We start from the raw sequence: 16168 nt of genomic DNA, 5'->3' as shown, positions 1-16168 counted from the left end.
CTGCCTAAAGACTGTGTGTGTAAGAGAGAGTTAGCAATGTATGTGGGGTAATGTGCTTGCCATGGCATTCACTGACCAGAGGACAACTCCATGAAGTTGTTTGTTTGTTTTTCACTTCCGGGGGAGCTGAAGCTCATGTTGCCGGCTTTCACAGTGGGCACTTTCACTCATTCAGTCACCTAGATGGCCCCTGAGTGAACTTTCTACCCTTTTGGTTTTGGTTGTTTGTGTTTGTTTGAGATAATGCCTTACGATGAAGCTGTGATTATTCTGGAACTCACTGGTAGACCAGGCTGGCTCTGCCTCCCAAGTGCTGGAATTAAAGGCATGTGCCACCAGGCCTGGCATAGATTTTCTCTTATTCTAGTTCACTATTGTCGGATTTTTCGGTCTCAAACAATACTTTCACTTGTCAACTGACTACCCGACTTCCATATAGAAAAAGTTATCTAGAGAATCAGGCAGTGATAACTTTCAACTCTATTGAAAAGCATCTATTGATCTATTTTGTTAAAACTTTAAAAGTTTGACATCTGTCAGTATGCATTTTTATCTTGAATAAGGAAAAATAATTAATTTCTTAATAAAGTACCTGACATGCATGTTATATATCTTAATAGTGTCTACTGAATTTTAATGATTATTACAGTGTGTGATAGGATGTTTAATGAATGTTATCTATTCTTAACAAATATTACAACTGTACTTTATACCACATACTATATTCCAAGCAACATAGGTTCAATATACAAGATTCATGATTACAAACATAAAGTTTGAGAACTATTTTTTAATCTGTCAGATATTTTTTCAACATTTTGCAGCCAATATTTCTTTCCATTGGCACTAAATTTCTCTTTTCCATAGTATATCTTTTAAAAATTGTATCTCAGGAGAATACTCTCTCAGTGAGCAAGTGCACAGCATCCCTATACCCACTCAGCCACTGTATCAATGTAAGCATCCTGTTACTGTAATGTACCACTGATTCTTCCAAGTCAGCTGTGATGAACATGTTTTTAAATTCCGTTTCACCACAACAGATGGAAATGGTGGTACATGCCTATAATCCCAGCTCTTGAAAGGCTTAGGCAAGAACATCATGAGTTCAAGATCATCCTGAACTACACAGTGAAACCCTCAAAAGGGTGAAAGGGATATTAAAATATACCTGCCAAACAAATGTTCACATTTCACCTCTCCACACAGAATTACTACATTTCCTATTGATCTACCTTTCAGCAATTCAAGTCCTAAAATCTTGAACCCTCTTGTGGTCTGAATGAGAATGGCCCCAAAGATTCTTATGTTTGAATACTTGGTCTCAAGTTGGTAGCTGTTGGGAAGCACTAGCATTTGTGCCTTTGCTGGAGGAAGTATGTCACTGGGGGCAGGCTTTAAGGATTCAAAAGACTCAGATGCCATTTTGAGTTAGCTTTCTTTGCCTCCTGCCTGTGGATCAAGATGTGAGCTCGTAGCTATTCCTGCTTCCATGCCTTTGCTTCCCCATCATATACTCTAACCTTCTGGAATTGTAAGCCCAATTAAACCCTTTATGTTATAGCTTGCCTTGGCCATGGTTTTGTCACAGCAATAGAAAAGTAAGTAATACGGCCAGTCTGTACACACATTAAGATGTTGAAGACTTTTTTAATCCTGTAGCTAATATGTCAAATACTTTAACTCTTCTAAAAGTAACTATTAAAACTATAACTTTGTATATCAAATTTACAAAAACTGTCTAACTTAAAATTTCAGCATTTTGCTCAGCTTCACTAGCTGGCCTGCAGGCAAGCCTCCTGCAGTTAGGCTGCTCCAACCCCACCCCACCATCAATGGGACCCTATAACCTAAAAGTCCCAAACCCACCCATTCCTCTGCAACCTCAGAGCATCTCTGAAGTAGACTGTGACTGGCACATAGTAGACCAAGAGGTGAGAGATCCGCCCCGAGCTAAACAGCCCAATCTCTAGGCCCTGGGCAAAACCCTGGCTGCTCCCCCAACTGCCTCAGCTTCACTAGCTGGCCATCAGGGCAAGCCACCTGCAGGCTGGCTGCTCCAACACCCTCCCCATCCATCAGACCCTGTAATTTATCTACAAGTCCCACTCCACCACCACACCCATCTGTCCCTAGAGACCTCAGCACCTCCCTGAGACACAGAGAGCAACTGTAACAATCGGTCCAAGAGAGGATCCCTGGGGGCCACAAAATCCCACAGCTCAGCCTGTTTGGGCTCCGGGATCCTGGAATTGAGTGCACCCAGGCCGGTGGGAGGTCCCCTCCTTCATTAGCCTGCCTCCAGCAAAGCAGGCCCTTTGTTAGCTAGCTGCTTGGCCTGCAACTAGACCTGACAGTCTGCCAGAGGATCCATCATTCACTGGGGTGAGTGAGGAGTGAGTGCCTGAACCGGGCAGCTGCCCGGAGAGGGACCACCGAAAATCCCCAATTCTCCCCCCCCACCTGCACACTCCCTGCTCTTCCTGCAGGGGTTATTCTCCCCGATACTGCCTCTCTCTTCCTGTCCCTTCCCAGCTTGCACCCAGAACCCCTCCACCCCCGCCTCATCCTCCCAACTTTGGGCCACAAAATCCCACAGCTCAGCCTGTTTGAGAGCCGGGGACCTGGAATTGAGTGCACCCAGGCTGGTGGGAGGTCCCCTGTTTCAATAGCCTGCCTGCAGCAAGGTAGGCCCTTTGTCAGTGAGCCGCTTGGCCAGCAAGGAGACCTGACTGTCTACCAGAAGATCCATCATTCATTGGGGTGAGTGAATTGAATTTATTGGGGTGAATTGAACTTCTAAAAGAAGACCCAAAGGGGATTATTCAAAGGAAGAAATGAGCAGGCGCCAATGCAAGAATTCCTCCAACAATTTGAAAAAACAACATGAAAGCACCAGAAACCAGCGAACTTATAACAGGAGGTCTTGAACACACTAATCAAGAAGTAGAAAAAATTGACTTTATGAAAGTAATAGAGTCCCTTAAACAGGAGGTGAAAAACTCCCTTAAGGAAATGGACGAGAAGAATAACAAAAAGTTTGAAGAATTGAGTAAATCCGTAAACGATATCCTAGGAAACCAAGAAAAAACAATCAAACAGATAATGGAAACAGTGCAAGACTTGAAACCTGAAATGGAGGCAAGGAAGAAAACACAAACCGAGGGCCAGCTGGATATGGAAAATCTATGTAAACGAACAGAGACTACAGAAACAAGCACAACCAACAGAATACAAGAGATAGAAGAGAGCCGGGCGGTGGTGGCGCACGCCTTTAATCCCAGCACTCGGGAGGCAGAGGCAGGCGGATCTCTGTGAGTTCGAGGCCAGCCTGGTCTACAAGAGCTAGTTCCAGGACAGGCTCTAATAAAGCTACAGAGAAACCCTGTCTCGAAAAACCAAAAAAAAAAAAAAAAAAAAAAAAAAAAAAGAGAGAGATAGAAGAAAGAATCTCAGATTCTGAAGATACCATAGAGAAAATAAATGCACTGATCAAAGAAAACAGCAAATCCAACAAATTCTAATCACAAAACATTCAGGAAATCTGGGACACAATAAAAAGACCAAACCTAAGAATAATAGGCGTAGAAGAAGGAGAAGAATTACAGCTCAATGGTCCAGAAAATATATTTAATAAACTTATAGAAGAAAACTTCCCAAACCTAAAGAAAGATATTCCTATTAAGGTTCAAGAAGCTTACAGAACACCAAATAGACTGGATCAAAAAAAAAACATCCCCCCGCCATATTATAATCAAAACACAAAACATACAGAATAAAGAAAGAACATTAAGAGCTGCAAAGGAAAAAGGTCAAGTAACATATAAAGGGAAACCTATCAGACTAACACCTGCTTCTCTATGGAAACCACGAAAGCCAGAAGGTCCTGGATAGATGTTTTGCAGAAACTAAGAGACCATGGATGCAAGCACAGATTACTATACCCAGCCAAGCTTTCATTCACTATAAATGGAGAAAACAAAATATTCCAGGATAAAAACAAATTTAAACAATACATAGCCACAAATCCAGCCTTACAGAAAGTAATAGAAGGAAATTCACAAACAAAGGAGTCCAGCATTGCCCAAAATAACTCAGACATCTAGCGACCCTTCACCACCACATCTCAAAGAAAGGAAACACACAATCTCTACTACCAAATAAAAAATGACAACCGGAGTTAACATCCACTGGTCATTAATATCACTTAATATCAATGGACTCAATTCACCTATAAAAAGGCACAGGCTAAGAGATTGGATACGAAAACAGGATCCAACATTCTGCTGTTTACAAGAAAAACTTCAACCACAAAGACAGACATCTACTCAGAGTAAAGGGTTGGGAAAAGGTTTATCAAGCAAATGGACCTAAGAAACAAGCGGGTGTGGCCATACTAATTTCTAACAAAGCTGACGTCAAACTAAAATCAATCAGAAGAGATGGAAAGGGACACTTTATACTCATTACAGGAAAAATATATCAGAATGAAGTCTCAATCCTGAATATCTATGCCCCTAATACAAAAGCACCCACTTATATAAAAGAAACATTACTAGAACTCAAGGCAGCCATCAAACCAAACACACTGATAGTGGGAGACTTCAACACTCCTCTTACACCAATGGACAGGTCAACCCGACAGAAACCTAACAGAGAATTAAGAGACTTAATAGAGGTAATGAACCAAGTGGACTTAACAGACATCTATAGAACATTCCACCCAAACAGGAAAGAATATACCTTCTTCTCTGCGGCTCATGGAACCTTTTCGAAAATTGACCACATACTCGGTAACAAAGCAAACTTCCACAGTTACAAAAACATATTAGTAACCACCTGCATCTTATCGGATCACCATGGATTAAAATTAGAATTCAACAACAATGCTACCCCCAGAAAGCCTACAAACTCATGGAAACTGAACAGTAAACTACTGAACCACACCTGGGTCAAGGAAGAAATAAAGAAAGAAATTAAAGTCTTTCTTGAATTTAATGAAAATAAAGACACAACATACTCAAACTAATGGGACACTATGAAAGCAGTGCTAAGAGGAAAATTCATAGCACTAAGTGCCCACTTTAAAAAAAAAAAACGGAGAAAGCACACTTTGGAGAATTAACAGCACACCTGAAAGCTTTAGAAAAGAAAGAAGCAGACTCACCTAGGAGGAGTAGAAGACTGGAAATTATCAAACTGAGGGCAGAAATCAACAAAATAGAAACACAGAAAACAATCCAAAGAATCAATGAAACAAAAAGCTGGTTCTTGGAGAAAATCAACAAGATGGACAAACCCCTAGCCAAACTAATCAAACGGCAGAGAGAACACACAAATTAATAAGATCAGAAATGAAAATGGGGACATAACCACAGACACAGAGGAAATTCAGAGAATCATTAGATCTTACTACAAAAGCCTATATGCCACAAAATTGGAAAATGTAAAAGAAATGGACACTTTTTTAGATAAGTACCATATACCAAAGTTAAACCAGGACCAGGTAAATGTTCTAAATAGCCCTGTTAGTCGCGAAGAATTAGAAACTGTTATCAGAAAACTCCCTACCAAAAAAAGCCCAGGACCTGATGGATTCAATGCAGAATTCTACCAGAACTTCCAAGAAGACCTAATACCTATACTCCTTAAGGTATTTCATAATATAGAAACAGAACAGTCATTGCCAAATTCCTTTTATGAAGCTACAATTACCCTGATACCTAAACCACACAAAGACTCAACCAAGAAAGAGAATTACAGGCCAATCTCACTCATGAACATCGATGCAAAAAATCTCAATAAAATACTGGCAAACACAATCCAAGAACACATTAGAAAAAATATCCACTATGATCAAGTAGGCTTCATCCCAGAGATGCAGGGCTGGTTCAACATACGAAAATCTATCAATGTAATCCATCATATAAATAAACTGAAGGATAAAAACCTTATGATCATCTCATTAGATGCAGAAAAAGCATTTGACAAAATTCAGCACCCCTTTATGATAAAGGTCTTGGAGAGATTAGGGATACAGGGGTCATTCCTAAATATAATAAAGGCTATTTACAGCAAGCCGACAGCTAACATCAAATTAAATGGAGAGAAACTCAAGGCCATCCCACTAAATTCAGGAACACGACAAGGCTGTCCACTCTCTCCTTATCTCTTCAATATAGTGCTTGAAGTTCTAGCAATAGCAATAAGACAAAACAAGGGTAGAGAATGTGGAGTGAGGGGTACACTCATCCATTGCTGGTAGGAATGCAAACTTGTGCAACTGCTTTGGAAAGCAGTGTGGAGGTTTCTCAGGAAATTTGGGATCAACCTACCCAGGACCCAGCAATCCCACTCTTGGGAATTTACCCAAGAGATGCCCAATCATATTACAAAAGCATTTGTTCAACTGTGTTTATAGCAGCATTATTTGTAATAGCCAGAACCTGGAAACAACCTAGATGCCCTTCAGTGGAAGAATGGATGAAGAAAGTGTGGAATATATACATACTAGAGTACTACTAGGCGGTAAAAAACAATGACATCTTGAATTTTGCATGCAAATGGATGGAAATAGAAAACACCATCCTGAGTGAGGTGACCCAGGCCCAAAAAGATGAACATGGGATGTACTCACTCATAATTGGTTTCTAGCCATAAATAAAGGACATCGAGCCTATAATTCGTAAAAAATCCTAGAGAAGCTATATAAGAAGGTGAACCCAAAGAAAAACATATGGTTATCCTCCTGGATACTGGAAGTAGACAAGATTGCCGGACAAAAAATGGGAATATGGGGGGGGGGGGGGGGGGGGGGAGGGGGGATGGGGAGAGAAAAATGTGAAGTGGAGGATGGGAAGAGCTTGGGGGAATAGGATGGTTGGGGTATAGGAAGGGTGGATATGGGAACAAGGAATTATATATCTTAATTAAGGGAGCCATTCTAGGGTTGGCAGAGACTTGACTCTAGAGGGGTTCCCAGGTGTCCAGGAAGACGCCCCCAGCTAGGTCCTTGGGCAGCTGAGGAGAGGATGCCAGAAATGTCCAGATCCTATTGCCATACTCATGAATATCGTGCATATCACCATAGAACCTTTACCTGGCACTGGATGGAGAAAATGACAGAGCCCCACATAGGAGCACCGGACTGAGCTCCCAAGTCCCGATGAGGAGCAAAAGGAGGGAGATCATGAGCAAGGAAGTCAGAACCGTGAGGAGTGCGTTTACCCATTGAGACGGTGGGACAGATCTAACGGGAGACCACCAAGTCCAGTTGGAATGGGACTGATGGAACAGGGGACCAAACCGGACTCTCTGATAGTGGCTGAACGGTGGAGGAGACTGAGAAACCAAGGACAACGGCAATGAACATGAACTCTACAGCATGGATGGACTCACTGTGAGCCTTGTCAGTTTGGTTGCTCACCTTCCTAAATTTAGGGGGAAGCTGGGACGACCTTGGACTTAACATAGTGAAGGGAACCCTGATGGCTCTTTGTCTTGGAGAGGGGTGGAGTAGGGGTATGGGTGGAAGGGAGGGGAGGGAAGGGGGAAGAGATGGGAATCTTTAAAATAAATGAGAAAAAAAAAGACAAAACAAGGGGATCGAGGGGATTCAAATTGGAAAGGAAGAAGTTAAACTTTCGTTATTTGCAGATGATATGATAGTGTACATAAGCAACCCGAAAAACTCCACCAAAGAACTCCTACAGCTGATAAACTCCTTCAGTAATGTGGCAGGATACAAGATCAACTCCAAAAAATCAGTCGCCCTCCTATATACAAAGGATAAGGAAGCAGAGAAAGAAATCAGAGAAGCGTCACCTTTCACGATAGCCACAAATAGCATAAAATATCTTGGGGTGACTCTAACTAAGGACGTGAAAGACCTATTTGACAAGAACTTTAAGTCTTTGAAGAAAGAAATTGAAGAGGATACCAGAAAATGGAAGGATCTCCCTTGCTCTTGGATTGGGAGGATCAACATAGTAAAAATGGCAATACTACCAAAGGCAATCTATAGATTTAATGCAATCCCCTTAAAGATCCCATCAAAATTCTTCACTGATCTTGAGAGGACAACTTTATATGGAAGAACAAGAAACCCAGGATAGCCAAAACAATCTTATACAATAAAGGAACTTCTGGAGGCATTACCATCCCTGACTTCAAACTCTATTACAGAGCTACAGTATTGAAAACAGCTTGGTATTGGCATAAAAACAGAGAAGTCGACCAATGGAATCGAATAGAAGACCCGGATCTTAACCCACAAACCTATGAACACCTGATTTTTGATAAAGGAGCTAAAAGCACACAATGGAAGAAAGAAAGCATCTTCAACAAATGGTGCTGGCATAACTGGATCTCAACCTGTAGAAGAATGAAAGTAGATCCGTGTCTATCACCATGCAAAAAACTCAAGTCCAAATGGATTAAAGACCTCAATATCAATCTGAACACACTGAACCTGTTAGAGGAGAAAGTGGGAAGTACTCTACAACATTTGGGCACAGGAGACCACTTCCTACGTATAGCCCCAGCAGCACAGACATTAAGGGCAACATTGAATAAATGGGACCTCCTGAAGCTGAGCAGCTTCTGTAAAGCAAAGGACACTGTCACTAAGACAAAAAGGCAGCCTACTGACTGGGAAAAGATCTTCACCAACCCCACAACAGACAAAGGCCTGATCTCCAAAATATATAAGGAACTCAAGAGACTAGACTTTAAAATGCTAATGAACCCAATTAAAAAATGGGGCACTGAACTGAACAGAGAACTCTCAACAGAAGAAGTCCGAATGGCCAAAAGACACTTAAGGGCATGCTCAACCTCCTTAGCAATCAGGGAAATGCAAATCAAAACAACGCTGAGATACCATCTTACACCTGTCAGAATGGCTAAAATCAAAAACACCAATGATAGCCTTTGCTGGAGAGGATGTGGAGTAAGGGGTACACTCATCCATTGCTGGTGGGAATGCAAACTTGTGCAACCGCTTTGGAAAGCAGTGTGGAGGTTTCTCAGGAAATTTGGGATCAACCTACCCCAGGACCCAGCAATCCCACTATTGGGAATTTACCCAAGAGATGCCCAATCATATTACAAAAGCATTTGTTCAACTATGTTTATAGCAGCATTATTTGTAATAGCCAGAACCTGGAAACAACCTAGATGCCCTTCAGTGGAAGAATGGATGAAGAAAGTGTGGAATATATACATACTAGAGTACTACTAGGCGGTAAAAAACAATGACATCTTGAATTTTGCATGCAAATGGATGGAAATAGAAAACACCATCCTGAGCGAGGTAACCCAGACCCAAAAAGAGGAACATGGGATGTACTCACTCATAATTGGTTTCTAGCCATAAATAAAGGACATCGAGCCTATAATTCGTAAAAAATCCTAGAGAAGCTATATAAGAAGGTGAACCCAAAGAAAAACATATAGTTATCCTCCTGGTTATTGGAAGTAGACAAGATTGCCGGACAAAAATGCGAATATGGGGGTGGGGTGGGATGGGGGGATGGGGAGAGAAAAGTGTGAAGTGGAGGATGGGAAGAGCTTGGGGGAATAGGATGGTTGGGGTATAGGAAGGGTGGATATGGGAATAAGGAATTATATATCTTAATTAAGGGAGCCATTCTAGGGTTGGCAGAGACTTGACTCTAGAGGGGTTCCCAGGTGTCCAGGAAGACGACCCCAGCTATTTCCTAGGGCAGCTGAGGAGAGGGTGCCAGAAATGTCCAGATCCTATTGTCATACTCATGAATATCTTGCATATCACCATAGAACCTTCACCTGGCATTGGATGGAGAAAATGACAGAGCCCCACATAGGAGCACCAGACTGAGCTCTTAAGGTCCTGATGAGGAGCAAAAGGAGGGAGATCATGAGCAAGGAAGCCAGGACCGCGAGGAGTGCTTTTACCCATTGAGACGGTGGAACAGATCTAACGGGAGACCACCAAGTCCAGTCGGAATGGGACTGATGGAACAGGGGACCAAACCGGACTCTCTGATAGTGGCTGACGGTGGAGGAGGACTGAGAAACCAAGGACAACGGCAATGAACATGAACTCTACAGCATGGACGGGCTCACTGTGAGCCTTTTCAGTTTGGTTGCTCACCTTCCTGGACTTAGGAGGAGCTGGGAGGACCTTGGACTTAACATAGTGAAGGGAACCCTGATGGCTCTTTGTCTTTGGAGAGGGGTGGAGTGGGGATATGGGTGGAAGGGAGGGGAGGGAAGGGGGAGGAGATGGAAATCTTGAATAAAAAAAATGAGGAAAAAAAAAAAAAAGAGGATCCCTGAGACACGGACAGCAACTGCAAGAATTGGACCAAGAGGCAAAGACACTGTCATCACCATCTGGAGGAAGAGATGGGTAGGCACCAATGCAAGAATATATTCAACAGCCTAAAAAGAAACATGGTAACACCAGAACCCTGTAGTCATACAACAGGAAGGAAGACCTGATCATCCTAACCTAGAAGAAGCAGAAGAAAACGACCTTAAATGTAACTTTATGAATATGATAGAGACCCTTGAAGAATAAATGGAAAACTCCCTTAAAGAAATGGAGAAAAAGACAAACAAAAAAATGAAAGAAATCAATAAACCTCTTAAACTCAAGAAAAAACAACAGGTGAGCACAGTTCAAACAATTCAAGACTTGAAAAAACGGAACGAGGCAACAAGAAAACACCAAACCGAAAAAATTCTGGAAATGGAAAAACTGAGTAAATGAACAGGAACCTCAGATGCAAGAATAGCTAACTGAATACAAGAAATGGAAGAGAGAGTCTCAGGTATTGAAGATACAAAAGAGGAAATAGATTCATCGGTCAAAGAAAATGTTAACTCCAACAAATTTTTAACACAAAACATCCAGGAAACCATGTAAAGACCAAACACAAGAATAATAGGGATAGAAGAAGAACTCCAGCTCAAAAACACAAGAAATATATTCAATAAAATCATATAAAACAAAAGAGCTCAGGAGGAACCACCCTAGTTGCCAAGACTTCTCTACCAAGATGGTCCATCCCTCTGAGCTAAGACCAAAATAAATTCTTCCTCCTTTGAGCTGCTTGTATTGGGTATCAGGTAACAGCAATGAGAAAAGCAAACGGCAGAGAAGGTCTGCTATGATATTATGGCACCAATGCAAGGGAAAATGGGCCTTAAGAATAACTACAGCTAGGGGGCTGGAGAGACGCTCAGTGGTGAAGAGATTCCTGAGTTCAATATCCACCAACCACATGGTGGCTCACAACCAGGTATCTGTGTTGGGATCTGAGGCCCTCCTCCGGCATATAGGCTTACATGCAGGTAGAACATTCATTTTCATAAAATAAATCTTTAAAAAGGGAATCATTAAAACCAAGTAAGAATACACTCACTAAAATGTTCTTGGAGTGCTAAGAAGGTTATCCATCCATTCCTGAACATTTTCCCACTCAGCAAGCTAATACCGATACATGTGTCTTATTTAAAATTCTAAACTAGCCACTCTCAACCACAGTCCATTTTGTCTGCCAGGGAACATTTGAAAATGTTTGTGGATTCTGTGTATGTCACAAACTGAGGGTATAGAAAAGACGTTAATTGTTCCTGGCGCCTGGCAGACCCAAGTCAAGACACCAAACATAGAACACAGTATCACACTCCACACAACGTGTTCTCCAGGCCAAACTACCGATAGTACCAAGGTTGAGAACTTCTTATTCTAAACTCTTCCAAAATATGAGAGCATGTTGCTTTTATTAATATACACCTTGCAAGGTCTTCATTTCTATCCAATCCAGTCATGTCTTAGTCAAGGTTTCTATTAATGTGACGAAGTGCCATGACCAAAATAACTTGGGAAGGAAAGAATTTATTTCAGCTCAGTTTATAAGACATCACTGAGGGAAGTCAGGACAGGAAGTGGAGCCGAAGTCATAGAAGTAGGAACTCAGAGAAGAAAGGAATTGGAGCAGATGCAGCATAAGTTACTGACATGCTCCTCACCACTTGTTCATCTTGCTTTCTTATCACACCCTGGACCACCAGCCCAGCAGCAGCACTGCCCACAATCCCATCACATCAACCATCAAGAAAATGCTGTAAAGGCTCGCTCTCAGTCCAGTCTGGTGGGAGCATTTTTTTTCAATTGAGTTTCCCTCTTCTAAACGGACTATAACTGTGTCAAGTCAAAAAATAAACAAACAAACAAAAACAAAAAAACAAAACAAAAAAAAAAACTAACCAGCACAAGTCAGCTCCATCTTTCCCGATAATCCCATGCTGTGTTACAGTGATCACTTACTATCTTACACAGCTTCTTAACAGCATCTCAGCCACTTAACTGTTCAACCAGCTGTCCTCTGACACTCCATGTATACCACGGCATGCACCAAATGCACAACACAAACTCACTCATACATCATATATACATACGATAATAACAATTTTAGGAGAGAAACTGTTGTTAATGCACAGATAAATAAGAGCTTCTGATCAAACCCCTCCTTCTCGATTGCTATGCTACCAGCTTGTGTAAGTAGATTACTCAAATCGACAGCTTTCTTCACACGGCATTTTCCCTGTGTGTCTAAGACCAAATGTCTCTCTTCTTAAAAAGGTAACGGTCAGGGGTGGGGATTTAGCCTAGTGGTAGAGCATCTGCCTAAACTGAGTTCAGTCCTCAACTCCAAGAGGGGAAAAAAGATAACAGTCATTGTATTAAGGTCCACCTAATTCAGTTTGACCTCATCTTAAGGTGATTACAAGCTATAACTATTCATTTCCAAACAGTTTACACTTGGGTTTTGAGGGAGTTAGGAAATACCCACATATTTTGGAGGTTACACATTCATCCCATACAAACCCTCTACATCACTGTGTGCAGCAACCATAACAAACGCAGACATCAGACCTTGTTCAACTAGCTCTGCCTACTGTGTGCCCACCGACCATCTCCCTCTGCCAACTTCAGTGCTCTTGCACAGTCTTCCCATACAACAGCTGTACCGGCCTCATCTGTCCCCCAAACAGCCCAACCTCATTCATGCTATTCAGGCTTCTGATCTGGCCATTTGCTGTGGACGCTTCTTCTTTCCATCATTCAAGTGAAATCAGAAGTGCCTCTTCTTCACAAGAGACTAGCTGCTTAAATAGGAGACCACGTGCCAAAAGCAGAACCTCCCATGGCACTCTCTTTCACGTAAACCTAGTTTATTTAATTGCAGCAATTAGAAATTACACCAATTATTCAATTACTCCAAGTTTTCTTCTTTTTTTCTGGCACATTCAAACATTTAATCCATTTGGAATTCATCTCTGTATGATCTATATGCTTGGTAAACAGACATGCCTCAAATGATTCCAATACAAAGTCTGCCACCTCAAAGAGTTCTGACCACCCCTGCATCTGAGAGGCTCAGGCAAGTGGATCACAAACTCAAGACCAGGGTTCTGGAGAGATGGCTCAGCAGTTAAGAGAAGTAGCTGCTCTTCAGGAGGACCCAAGTTTGATTCCCAGACATGGAGGCTAACATTTATCTGTCTTCCAATTCCAAACAATCCTATACCCTCTTGAGTTCTCTAACAGCACTGCACCCATGCGGTACATAGACACACTGGCAGGGAAAACAGTCATACATAAAATAAAAACAAAGAATTTCTTCTTCAGGTCAGCCAAGCTACACACAGAGTTTTAGATCAAAAAAGTCCTGACCTATTTTTTAAAAGCCCAGACCCTTCTTTGAGACATATGCAACATTCTCTAAAGCACCTCTCTCTCCCTCAATAACCCCAACCCTCTGATGCTGATCCCACCTCACCTTGTCCTCTGACCACACCAAAAAGCAGCAACAGGCCACCTAGGGATTAAACACACTCTCCCTACTGCCTAATGAAAGTTTATGAACACTTGAAATTCCAGTTTTAGTTGTCACTGAAAGACCCAGATAAATCCAGACCCCTCTAGCAGAAAAAAATAGAGCCAAAAATCTAGCAGAAAAAATAGAGCCAAAAATTTAAGCAGGGAGAGAAGAATCAAAAATCTAGGTTAGCCGGTTCAGTGACTCTGTTCCAGGAACTAGCTGAAGATAAAGTAAGATTATAATCTTGACAATAATCTTAAGAAACAGGGAGTTACCCCCTGTGATTATCACTGGTATTTCAGAATTTTTCAAATGACCACTGGTATTTTCAGAATTTTCCAAATTGACCGCCCCTCCCTACCCCCGTTGGATTATTGGGTTATGGTTTCTTTCCTTAAATGCCACCTTCTCCTGAATGACTGGGGTCGACCTCTCTCCCCTGCGTGAGAAATGAGTTTCGGCCACAGTGCACTGGTTCCTGTCCTGTCAATAAACCTTCGTGTGATTGCAGCAAGGATGGTCTCTCGTGGAGTTCCTGGGGGGTTGTGTGGTTATCCCGAGACTTGAGTGGGAGTCTCCTCCGGCTCCGGAGGTCTTTCATCACCTCTCCTGGACACCCCTTTTCTGATCAACCCTGGAGGTCTCAGTTCCTTCTTGATATCTTTACCTTCAACATCTGGTTACTATACAATCTACAGAACCTGACACATAAGGAGTAAAATTCTTTAATAGAGCAGAAATTCATACGTAGTATGAACTCAAGTTCATATTATGATTAGCAAAAATGAGTAATTAATGTTACCCTGCTTTATTACTACTATCTAGAAGGCAATTTTTACAAGACTCTCTAGTTCTTATTCATTACCACTATTATGTGTTGGTGTCTTGTGTTTTGTGCATGTGTCAGATCTAAAATGAGTTACGATGGTTGACGCCAGCCTCCATGTCAGTGCTGGAATCCCTAACCACTGGTCCTCTACAAGAGCAACCGTGTTCCCAACAACTCAACAACTTTCTCCAAGCCCTAGTTCATAATTATCCATTTGCATAATTCCCAAGCTAGAAAATGAGAAACAAAAGACAGAAACCCCTTTTATTCTCTAGCTTACTAATTCCAATGTCTGACACACATTAAATATTAAGAAGTGCTAATTTAATGAAAAATACATGTCAGTTCTAGAATAATATTGTTTTCCTTAAAAATTTGCAGAGATGTGAAAATCTGACTGCTTTCCCTGCTTTTGATTTGGTTCGAATTGAGGGAGTCTTTAGCAAGGTGTCTATGGCAAAACACTGTATAAATTATTATACTGGAGATGAAACACAAATGTGGACTTTTTTTTTCAGGAAGGGGAGATGAAACCAAACTTTCTGTCAATATGCAGTCTGCTGTGACTTATACAGGACTTCACATTCACCTGGCTCTGGCCTTAACGTAAAGAAACTTACCAAAAAAACCGGGCAGTGGTGGCGCACAGCTTTAGATCCCAGCACTCGGGAGGCAGAGGCAGGCGGATCTCTGTGAGTTTCGAGAACCAGCCTGGTCTACAAGAGCTAGCTCCAGGACGGGCTCTAAAGCTGCAGAGAAACCCTGTCTCGAAAAACCAAAAAAAAAAAAAAAAAAAAAAAGAAAAAGAAAGAAAAAAGAAAAAAAAAAAGAAACTCACCAGATTCCTAAGCAAAATAACAACAGCCCAACACTTGAACCAAGGAAGGGAGGAGCCCCTTGTGAGGTGAAAATGCAAGCGGAGCCGCTTCCTCACAAGTTCCCATTCAGCCAAACGTCGAAGCACCAAAGTTTCCCCATACTGTAGGATGGCAGGTATCACATGGGTGTCCTCAAACACAGGGCAGCGTTAGTGAGGAGCTGAGAACCGACGTGACAACAGTCACCAGCGGAGGGGGAGGGGGGGAAAGGAGCTCACGACGGAAAGATGAAGTGTGAAAATAGCAAGAGTGGAGGGCTGACAGCTGAGTCGGAACTATAACTTCTACTTCACCTCACACTGCTCTATGGCCGCCGGCGCCCACCCCCCACCTCCAGCCCTACCCCTTGAGGGTGGACTCCGCGGCAGGCCAGAACTCACCTCGCCGTTCCGCTCCGCTCAAGGGCTGACTCCCAGAGCCGCCCAACCGGCGTCAGTTCTTGGACCTTAGCATTTGCGTCCAACCGCTAGGATGCTACGGCCCAACTCAAGGCAGCGCGATTCAAGCGCGGGCTTCCGTAGGCCACCGACCCCACGACCCCGGATGTTGATGTGCTGCGTGCCCCGGAAGCGGTGGCCCTAGGC

At 42.3% G+C, this 16168-nt stretch overlaps 1 protein-coding gene across 2 annotated transcripts in view; it reads right to left on the bottom strand.

The window, feature by feature from the left end:
• Nucleotides 1–16133, bottom strand: part of Asb3 (ankyrin repeat and SOCS box containing 3) — a 104954-nt gene extending 88821 nt beyond the window's left edge. For both annotated transcript variants that reach the window (XM_038316869.1, XM_038316878.1), the window contains exon 1: nucleotides 15965–16133. The gene's annotated coding sequence lies outside the window, so the exon portion shown is untranslated. The remainder of the gene's footprint in view (nucleotides 1–15964) is intronic.
• Between the last annotated feature and the right edge of the window lie 35 nt (nucleotides 16134–16168).

The sequence above is a fragment of the Arvicola amphibius genome, chromosome 1, assembly GCF_903992535.2.
Source record: "Arvicola amphibius chromosome 1, mArvAmp1.2, whole genome shotgun sequence".
Lineage (NCBI taxonomy): Eukaryota > Metazoa > Chordata > Mammalia > Rodentia > Cricetidae > Arvicola > Arvicola amphibius.
The sequence above is the reverse complement of the archived record's forward strand: the minus strand, read 5'-3'. Positions and strand labels throughout refer to the sequence as shown.